Genomic DNA, 11,524 nt, shown 5'->3' on the forward strand with positions numbered 1-11,524 from the left:
CATGAGTACTCATTACAGTACCACAATGTTTCGATCACCACAGCTTTGTAATATAACTTGAAATCTGGAATTGTGATGCTTCCAACTTTGCTTTCCTTTTTCAAGATTTCTTTGGCTATTCGGGGTCTTTTGTGGTTCTATACAAATTTTAGGAATATTTGTTCTGTGAAAAATGCTGTTGGTACTCTGATAGGGATTGCATTAAGTGTGTAGATTGCTTTGGGTAATATAGACATTGTAACAATATTTGTTCTTCCGTTTCATGAGCATAGAATGTCTTTCCATGTCTTTGTGTCACCCTCAATTTCTTTCATCAGTGTTTTACAGTGTTCAGAGTATAGCCCTTTTGCCTGTTTGGTTAGGTTTTACTGCTAGGTATCTTATTATTTTGAGTGTCAAATGCCTAATTTTTAAGGGGATAAATCCTGTTGAACATTAAGTCACGCTGACATTCATGCTAGGCATGCTCACCCAAAGTGTCAATAACATTAGGAAGATTTAAGTGAAAATGCACTCTAAATGCTTGACATGTGGGCATTTGATGGTCCAAGAGGTGAGTAGTTCAACTCCTTCCAGTGAGTTCAGAGAAGTACACAAAGCCTGTGACTTACACGTTAGACCGGTACAGAATTACCAACAATAATCAAAGGGTGCACTTAAAGTCACTTTAGTACATCACTGACACATTCTGGTGAGTTAAAGCAATTGTAAATATTGCCCCTTTAGTTCCAAATTCAATTTTCAGGAAATAGAAACATTTCTCACTCTTATTTAGAATTTAGTAATATTTAATGATTAATTTTCTTTGTTTCAAAAGATTGTTTATTTGGGGCGCCTGGGTGGCTCAGTCGTTAAGCGTCTGACTTCGGCTCAGGTCATGATCCCAGGGTCCTGGGATCGAACCCCGTATCGGGCTCCCTGCTCAGCGGGAAGCCTGCTTCTCCCTCTCCCACTCCCCCTGCTTGTGTTCCCTCTCCTGCTGTGTCTCTCTCTGTCAAATAAAAATAAATAAATAAATAAAATATTTTTTATTTATTCATTTGAGAGAGAGAGCATACAAGTGAGAGCACAAGCAGGGGGAAAGGGCAGAGGGAGAGGGAGAAACAGACCCGCCCTGAGCAAGGTGCCCGACACGGGGCTCAATCCCAGGACCCCGGGATCATGACCTGAGCTGAAGGCAGACACTTAACCAACTGAGCCACCCAGGAGTCCTTGATTAATTATCTATTTTAAAAATTCCTGGAATTTAAATTTTAGGCAGAACTGTTTTCAAATACACCATGGGATTCCTTTTCCCATTTTCCTTTATTTATTGTATTTACATTACCAAATGAACACAATTCTATTTTTATTTGATTTCAGGCTTTGTTCCCTTCCTAAGCATGTATTTCTTATAATTAGAATTTTAAAAGTGAAAAGTATCTAATAAGTAATGTTTTTCTATAAATCTATTAATGTTTTATGTATGTATATATAAAACAAATATATATATAATAAGTATATATAACAAATTTAATAGTCTTAAAAAATCCACTGTTAGGCAATAAAGAAATGTGATTTCTAAGCCAAGAATTATGCTAGGTGCTTTCACTTATTATTTATGTATTTATTTATTTATTTAAGATCTACTTATTTATTTGAGAGAGAGAGTGAACAGGGGGAGGGCAGAGGGAGGGAGAGGAGAGAAGCAGAGCAGACTCCCTGCAGAGCACAGATCCCAACACAGGGCTCCATCTCAGGACCCTGAAATTATGACCTGAGCAAAAATCAAGAGTCAGAGGCTTAACCGACTAAGCCACCCAGGTACTCCATAGGTGCTTTCATTTATTCTCTCATTTAGCCTCAGTATCCCCAAGCAGTAGTTAATATCCTCCCCTTGTTTGCAGAAAAGTCAATGTGGGCTTGGGGAAGTTCAGAAATAGGCTTAAAGTTCAGTCTAGTGAATGATGGGGTTAAGAACCAAACTCTACTTTACACCAGAGCCTGGGATTTGAAGTCTTATCATTCACTTTTAGAGCAGGGGCCTCTAGATATAAGACCAGATTTTCAAAACGCTCTTGTGTTCTACTCCTCACAAATACCAGGTATGAACAGCCTCCTGATCGCCTAATTCAACTATGGTGATCTTGACATTTGTTAAAGTGAAAGGTAGCTCCTCACAAAATATTGTGACCTCCCTTGTCTAAATGTGTGTCATGTATTTTGATTCCTAACTGAATGAATGATACCTAGATTTCTTGTTAAAATAGTACTCAAGCATCAATGATGTTTTATATGTCTTTTTTTAGGTACGGTCCTTCCACTGAGATTTACAAAATATGGCCAAATGGTATGACCCAGTCTTCCCGAAGCCAAGTGAAACTAACTGCCATTTATTACGTGCCAATTATATGACAAGCACTCCAATAGGCATTTCAAATTCTTTCATTTGATTTCTTCCTTTTGTCATCTCTGCTGTATCGATGAGGAAATTAACACATGGTAGGTAACTTGTTCAATGTCAGGGAGAGAAGTGAGGCCATCTCTCCATCTGGTTCCATTTTCCTGCATGGGGCATGGTCAGGGCTGGGATGGATCACACTACCTGCATCGGATATTTTTCCATCAGAGTAGCTGCTGACCTTATTTGACCATTTCTATCATCCTACAGATATTTACTGGGTGTATGCCATGTGTCACATATGGTTTAGGCCTCGGTGACTAGGACATGTATGGCCTTGGGAACCATGCTACAGAGGTGCAAAAATCAGCCAACACAGGGATGGCATCAAAGGCCAATTTGAACTTGGGCATTGAAGTCATTAACTTGCATCAGTAACACCATTTATAATTTAAAACAAAATTTTGCTACCTCCTGCTACACATTAGCTAGTGATGGAATGATGAAGCTCATATTGTGTGGAACCAAGGACTTTATTTTTTTATTTTTTTAATTTTCCAAAGTGTGGCTTTATTGGTATTGAAATATTCGATGACCAACACAGATCATTTTTTTAATTATGTTATGTTAATCACCATACATTACATCATTAGTTTTAGATGTAGTGTTCCATGATTCATTGTTTGCATATAACACCCAGTGCTCCATGCAGAACGTGCCCTCTTTAATACCCATCACCAGGCTAACCCATCCTCCCACCCCACTCCTCTCTAGAACCCTCAGTTTGTTTTTCAGAGGGAACCAATGACTTTTAAAAAAATTAAGTGCCTTCTTAAGTTAGTTATGCTCTCTCTACAATACACTCTGCACACATTTTCTAGTTCAGCCTCGCAAACTCCAGTTTAATTCAGTTACTATAAATTAATTATAAAGGACTCTACTCACGTTACATAATGTTAAATCTGTGATTTCAAAGCACAGGCTATTTCTCAAAACAATCCCGGAGGTGGTGGAAGTGGTTGGAGGAGAAGGTGCCCCCAGCTGCTGGCTGTGGACCGAGGGCCAGGTGGGTCCTCCCGCTCCTGCCCTCCCTTGCTGTTTCCTCTAGAAGAAAATAGTCCCATTTAAAAATAGACATCATTGCAATAAAGGGGCTTGATATAAAAATATGTCCCATCTGTCTTTTTGTATGTTGTAGATGAATTATGGCATTGATACTGTTAAAAAAAAATAGAGATCTTACAAATAGCAACACTGAAATGAGAATCAGAATGTGCCCTTTACAAAATACTAAATGTCTTTAAAAGAAACACGATGGGCTTTTTTTAGTACAATAAACAGCATACCTACACTTGAAAGGACAAATAATTTTATATAATAATTGGGGGAAATGTACAGGGAGTGAATAATTTGGACATGGAACTCAAAACGGAAAAGTTGAAATTTAGAGTCATACAAATTTTAAAAGACGTTTTATAAACCTTTCAAATACTAAGAGGTACTTCTTAAAAACTCAAAATTATATAATGAGCCCCTTTCTTAAGGAAGCAAAGAAAATGATAAGAGAAAAGTGGTCTATGGGTGAGATAATTTTCCTTCAATTTATTCCTCAAAAAAGCTGGAAGCTCTCTTTCTATACATGCATGCATACAAATGGATAAAGTTAACCTTCTGAATTTACCAAGACCTAAAATATAAATATAAGCGGGATATGATGAAAACAAAAGACAAAAGAAGCAATGCATCATTGGCTAGACATTCCTTTTAAATCAGATATCAAAGAAGGCTGGGTTTAAGCAGTAACAGGTGCACTGGAGTAGACCGAGAGAGACTCTCTTCAGCCGATTCTGCCATTTGTCTGTGTAAATACAGCTACATAAAGCCTGTAGCTATTTCTGCAGAGCTATAAATATAAGCATGTGCATATACACATATGTATTCAATAGTGTTATTTACTACTTCTAATTTGAATTGATCTTTTTAAAGAATTTTAAGTTCTTTTTCCATGGACCCAGTATTTGAAAGTGAAAAAAGATTTTAAACAGCATCATTTGCAAATATATGTGATGCTTTACAAGGTACCAGATAATGAGAAGACCATGTCTTTGTCTTTTCATTTCCCACAGACTGTTGTAGGAAAAAATATACTAAAATGTTGCACTTATTACATTTATGAATTACAGACAGTTTTCTATAGACTGAGAACATGATATATTTTTATAGGTTCTTTAGCGAAAGTGAGTCTGCCAGTAAAGTGTTCATGTTCTGTGTACAACAACATCAATTTTATCTACCAAGTGTGACAACGGAAGAATCTCCAAGCACCATTTTTCCTGTTTATCTGACATATGGAGAATATCACGATCAGTGTTGAAGATACCAAGGGGAATTCCAGTCGGGGACAAAGAGGGGAGGAACTTGATCCAAAGGGAATGCCCATGATGCTTTAAGGAACAAAGACTAGCACATGCTGGTTGGAGGGATGTAGGCATGTGGCTTCCACCCCTGGCATGGGCCTTCGTCCACACTTACAGAATTGCAATGGCTAAAATCCAAGGCCAAAGCATCCTTTTAACATTTATAAGTATCCTCAATAAAAAAAAAAAATATTTGCAATCTCTTTGCTTTATGTAACTTAGCAGTAAGGCCTTTGGCCATTGGAGGTCTGGCTCAAAACACTGTCCTACCATTTACTGAATACTGATCAGGTACATGATACCCTACCTCTGCACTTCTGACTGCTCTTCAGTACAGTGGGGACGGGAGTACCAACCCCTATGGTAATTACATGAGTTACTATCTGTAAAACACAGGCTAGAATAGATAATAGTCATCAAGCACAAGGTCCATATAAAGGTGTTTATTACTTAATACATGGGAAATATGAGAACATTGAAATTAAAACATTCTGAAGATTCTAATTCAGTAAAAGTGAATGTCTAATTTGGGACTCATTGTATTCCTATGTTTGAATTAAAAACATACAACTTACATACTATCATAACTTTTATCCCATTTATACATAGTATCTTCCAGAAAAATGTTTTGTAAAACCTTAATATTATGTGGAGCTGAATTTATATGGTTAGGCCCAATCTGTCTGTATGTGTTGTTGCATGGGTATGTGTGTTGAACTGGTTTACAAAATAAACTATTTATTAAACTGGGTTTTGCCCTTCTAGACAGAGTCACATTTAAGAGAATACATCTAAAATATTTCAGCCTTTTGAACTAGATTAAACAAGAATAAAGTGTGTATCATTAAAAATACTCAAAATTCTATAATTTTGAGTTATTTAAATATAATCCTTGAGGCTTATTCAAATATATATTACGATTTTCACTCGTGTCATTTAAATGAAGGATGGACACTGCTTTACACTGAAGTGGTATCTACAATATAACCGTGTCCCACAGCACAGGCGTGATGGTGGTGCTTTTCTGTCATTTCTAAAAGTGAATGTAATGCTCCTTAACAAAACAACTAGAAGTATGGACTAATGGTAAGTAAATATCTTGAATTCAGATACTTTTCATGGACCCTCACTAGAGTTTCCTTTGCTGTGGCATGAAGAAAGGCTTCTTCAAAAATTAATAAAAAACAAAATCTTTTTAAAGCTAAGAACTTCACTCGCATTCCTGAGTTGGCACATTTAGGTTAATTTGGAAAAATCTTCTGGCCAAAGTCAACAAAATGAACTGGACAGAATATATAATCCCTTCTGAAGCATTTGAAGGCCTAAAAACCTAGGAAAAACATCAGACCAAGAGCTGGAAAAACTCATACAGAGTGTAGCCTGGCATTCTGAGCATTCCTGCCCCAGCATGACTCCTATTTGGAACACTGAGACACTGAACAGCACTTTTGAAACCTCATGGGGTGAGTCTGTAGGGCAATATGTGGAGTCTGGGTGCGCCAAAGACGGGGGCCCTGGTAACCTCCCCACACTTCAGTGTGTGACCGGACCCCAGTGGGCTGCATGCAAGGTGCACAGGTGATCTGAGGGTGAACGAGGTGCCATCTTAACCACAGCTCATCTCTGAATCATTGGATTACTCCAGAAAATCACAGCTGCTGAAACTGGGTTAAAGGGATCCTAGGTTATTGTAGTCTCCGGCTCCTCTCTGGGAGTCAGTGATACCATCTGTGGCCCTAAACTATGATTACAAACATTTCCAAACACAAAGCATATGGTCAAAGCTACAGAGGCACACAGGGCTGAGAGAAAACATAAACACAGAGGAGCAGAAACCCAGAACAACACGTGCCGATCCACAGCTTGTCTAATGACGCCGTAATCAGATCCAGAATATAGTCAGTCTGTTGCACTCAAGCAGGCACAGGACAAAATTACAAATTTCAGCAGAGGATTAGAAACATAATTTAGACCAAGCAAAACTGAAGAAAAAAAAGAATTTTGGAACTGAAAAATTCAAAGATACAGTTGAATGGGCTTCACAGTGCATTAGACACAGTTTAAGAGAGAATAATGAATTGGAAGACAGAACAAAAGAAAATAAGCACAGATAGAAAATGCCTGAAGAATACTCTTTGGTATTTCTTTTAGTGAATTTCTACTGGTGATAATTTTTTCAGTTTTCATTTGATTGAAAATATCTTTAAGGCAACTGCATTCTGAAAAGATGAGCATATGGGGGCACCTGGGTGGCTCAGTTGGTTAAGCGTCTACCTTCAGCTCAGGTCATGATCTTGGGGTCCTGGGATCGAGCCCTGCATCTGGCTCCCTGCTCAGCAGGGAGTCTGCTTCTCCCTCTTGCTCTGCCCCTCCCCCCACTTGTGCTTTCCTCCCATCCCACTCATGCTCTCTCTCTCTCAAATAAATAAATAAAATCTTTAAAAAAAGGATGAGCATATAAAATGGTAAGAGAACCAATAAACATTAGATCTTGATAAAGACATACAGCATAATCTACAGGGTAATATTTTTATATGTAACGAATGGAATAAATAGGAGACATAAAAGATACAGAAGACCTGGATACCATAATTAATAAAGCTGACCTACTGGACATGAACATAATTCTTCTTAAAAAGTTTACAGAATATATGTTTTTAAAAATACATGTGGAAAATTTATAAACAATGACTTTAAACTGAGCCATAAAGTCTCAACATATTATAATCTGACATGCAGATTATAAATCCTGACAACAGTTCAATTAAACTATAAATCAATAAGAAATATTAAAACAAAAAGTCTCCAAATGTTGTAAGTCAAGGAACAGAATTCCAAGTATCCCATAGGACAAAGGAGATGTCACAATAGAAATTGTAAATCTGATGTGACTGAGCAAGAACCAAAAGAAGGCATAAATAACCCATGTCAAGAATGGGAAAGGCAAACGCACCACAGATTCTGAAGATATTAAGATAATGAAATTAAATTACGGGTTCTATACTTGGTTCTGCAAAATGAAGTATCCCCACTCCTCCAAGTTTCTCCCTCTTACTACTAAAAATCCTTGACACAACAAACAAGCTTAAGAAACCTCAGGGAGCTGGAAAGGAGGAGAAGGCTGCCTAAGAACCTCAGGAGTTGAGGGACACCACTGCTGGAGTTCCCTGGTTTCCTTATTGCCTCCCATATAATCCAGGCCCACCAACAAACAAAGATAAAAAGTTGGATGGGAAAAAGATGATCTAACAACAGAAGACCTTTCTGGCCATAAACCCGTCCTACCAAGGGAAAACAGTACCTCCACCCCTGGTCTTAGTGGTCCCAGTTGGAGTTGTCCTCTCACCCACCCTCCACCCCACAGAAGCAGAGGGCGTTCCCATGCCCCTGCTGGGTGGTTTCAGGCCCATTCCTGCACCTCCTACCCGGTGAAGTGGTCCAAATCTTGGTGGATGCTCTTCTGTGCAGGATTCCATGCCTGGGGGGGGGGGGGTCAGGCCTTTGTTAGCCTGGGCAGCTGTGCTGTACATATAGTGGGTAGGCATATATCCCTGAAAGGATGAATCACTGGAAAGAGCTGGATGTCCTCAGTTGGCTACCACATGGATGGCTGGTGTCCTTGTGGAATAGTGCCCTATCAAGGACTCACTGTTGGTCTCTGTTCAGGATAGGTTTGACATTCAGAGGTGGCATTGGCTATAAGAGACTGGGGAAGTGGAAGTCCATGCTATTGGGCCCATACGTAGCCCCGTTGCTGTATCCTGGCCATTGCATTTACGTGTCCATATGGAGTGCTACTGCAGCTGACGAGGAAAGCTGGCTGAGACACTTGAGCTACTTGGTCATTCAGTAGCTCTTCTAAGGACACATGCTTTTTGCTGGATGCCAGTATGTGATTAAAAGTCTTCACACTTTTGGGGCGCCTGGGTGGCTCAGGCAGTTGGGCGTCTGACTCTTGATTCGGCTGAGGTCATGATCTCAGGGTCGTGGGATGGAGCCCCGTGTTGGGCTCCATGCTCAGCACGGTGTCTGCTTGTCCCTCTTCCTTTGATCCTCACCACCCACCCTGCTCTCTCTTTCTCAAATAAATAGTCTTCACACTTTGTACCTATGCCATATGTCCCTCCATAGGCCCCCTTTTTTCTTCTAGACTCCTGGCTCCAGCCAGGCTATTGACCACTGACTAGGAACACTCTATAGTTTACTCTCTCCAGTCGTTCAGGGCCACCTCTGAAATAGGATAACCACTCTCAAATTCTGGCTTGCAACCACTGGCAGACCCAATCCCCTCAAAAATCAAGCTTGGGATTTTTTCTTATCATTGATGTGAGTTTAGAGCAGAGCAGTACACTTGGTACAGGCGATATGGAGGTCTGGATCGCCCACTCACGCAGCTTACTGACTGGGCCCTCTGGTCCTGCCTGGACTCAGTTCTCCATGTACCATCTCCATCTAATAATGGATTGCCACTGGGTCAGTTAAGACCCAACATACCCATCAAAATGGACAGTTCTGGGCTCATGGCCACTTGGTGCCCCACAGTTAGGCATTCCATCAGTCCTGTATTACTTGTATGGTTCTGGCTACCTCTCCTCCCATTATGGGAAACCCACCAATACTCAGACCAGCACGTCCTTGATGGCCCCGTGAATGGTGTGTCCTTGAGCTCTCTTGTGGAACATAAAGCTGTGTTGGTTTTTTTTGTTTTGTTTTGTTTTGTTTTTTTAGCATTTTTTTAGCACATGCAATTCCAGCATTTCTTCCTCTACCATCTGCTGGGGCAGCTCTGGCACTTCTATGTTGCTCAGTGTGGCCCGTCACTTTTTCCAGGCATCTAAAACCCCTAAGCAGTAAGTTTCCCCATAACCTAGGGGACTTGTCAGGGGGTTAAATATCATATCCCTTGAAAGTGTACTAGTCAATTCTTACATAATCAGTTTTATATTCCAGTTCCTTTGGTCAAACATCCTCAAACTCCAATCCCCTGGTTCCTGCCAGTACAAGTAATGGGGTCTTTCTGTATGCTACCAGAGAGGCCCTTTGGCTCTGACACATGGTCTTCAACTGCTTGTGAAGACCTCCACTTCACATTCTTCTTTTCAAAGCATCAATCTGACTCAACAGTGACCTTTTGGCATCACTGTCCCCTTACTGACCTGAATCATCACAACCTGAAGGATATGCCATTCAGTACAGCACTCCCTCTGCCCACTGGGCGATCAGTGAGCAAGTCCCATCTTACTGCCTGTATTCTCAGACCAGCTCCGGGCATTACTTGGGTTAGTTTGGATCTTTTGGGAAAGTTACAAAAATAGGATTGGATGTGTGAGAGATTAATCTGGGAATGTATCTGTGAGAGGAAAAGGAAAGGAAGAGAGAACATGTTAACGATGCAGGTCGGACCCCATGAGGAGGAGGAGGAGGAGGGAAGGTCATGGGCAGAGTTGTAGACTGTGTGAGTTGATGAGTGGTTCTCAAACCCCAGCTGCCCATCAGGAAACTCCCAAAGACCTAGATAATGGGCCTGCATCCTGACCCTGGCCATGCTCAGTCACTGGCGGCAGCAGTCTGTGGGAAGCGTGGCATCAGTGCGAGCAGAGGTAGATTCAGAGGGCAGCGGAGGGGCCATCAGTCAGTTACTCCTTCTGGTGAAGACTGTCATGGCTGTCACGCCTATACCGCCAGTCACACCTATACTGGGTGCTGTGGTCTTCAATTTACTTTTACCACAGGACAAGGAAGCACTCAGACCTGCTCTGGAGGACCGCTAGCATTCCTCCCCGGCCCTTTGTGTTATGGCAACCCAATTCTCCCTTGATGATTCGGGTCAATCAGTCCTCACCAGTACAGTCACCAGCTTTTTACCCTTGGTTCAAGAGCATGGGGTAGAAGTTCCAGCTTACAGTTTAATAGAGGCATTCTTCCCTAGGTAAATAATACCTCCAAACTAGCAGAATCCAAAATTGCAGAGGCAGGAAGCAAGTGTTTTTCTAGCAGATAGGCAGGGCAATCGTGAGAAACCAGTCCCATCACCTACACCCAACACACACACAACTCTGAGACCTGAGTCTTAATTCTAGCAGTGACAGCATGATACATTAATGCCACATAGGCAGTTATAGTTCTAGAGTCTGCCACTATGCCCATCTTACAATACTCACTGTGACTCCACAGGCACAAAATCAATGAGGGCAATGTGGCTAGCTGCTAATACTTGGTGATTTGGGGCGTAAATCATCACACCCAGGAAGACATTACTCTAGCCCCCATAAGTGACGTCACTCAGCTGGCAACATACAAGTCTTCAACTTTAGTCCAGATGGCTTTAAGGCCAGTGAATTACATGAGCATGAGCTCGTGGCCACACTTCACTTCCTACAAAATGAGTTCCCTGGTCAGCAGCAATGCTGTGAGGAATATAATGACAGCAATAAAAGCATTTGGTAAATCCACAGATGGTGGTTTGGGCAGAAATACTGTATGCAGGGAAGACAAATCTATAGCCAGTTCCAGTGTGAACAAAGTGCGGAGCCTTTCATGATGACCTTGGTCCAGTGTAACCAACCTGCTATTCGGGTGGCTGGCTGTCTCTCTGGTAAACATTGCCACGTTGGGGGCTCATAGCTGGACTCTGCTGTTGGAAGGTCAGGAGCTCAGAGGTGGCTGTAGCCAGCTTGTTACTTAGTAGCTGGCAGACTCTCCATCTTTGTCACCGTGACCACTTCGT

Source organism: Halichoerus grypus, chromosome 12 (assembly GCF_964656455.1).
Source record: "Halichoerus grypus chromosome 12, mHalGry1.hap1.1, whole genome shotgun sequence".
Lineage (NCBI taxonomy): Eukaryota > Metazoa > Chordata > Mammalia > Carnivora > Phocidae > Halichoerus > Halichoerus grypus.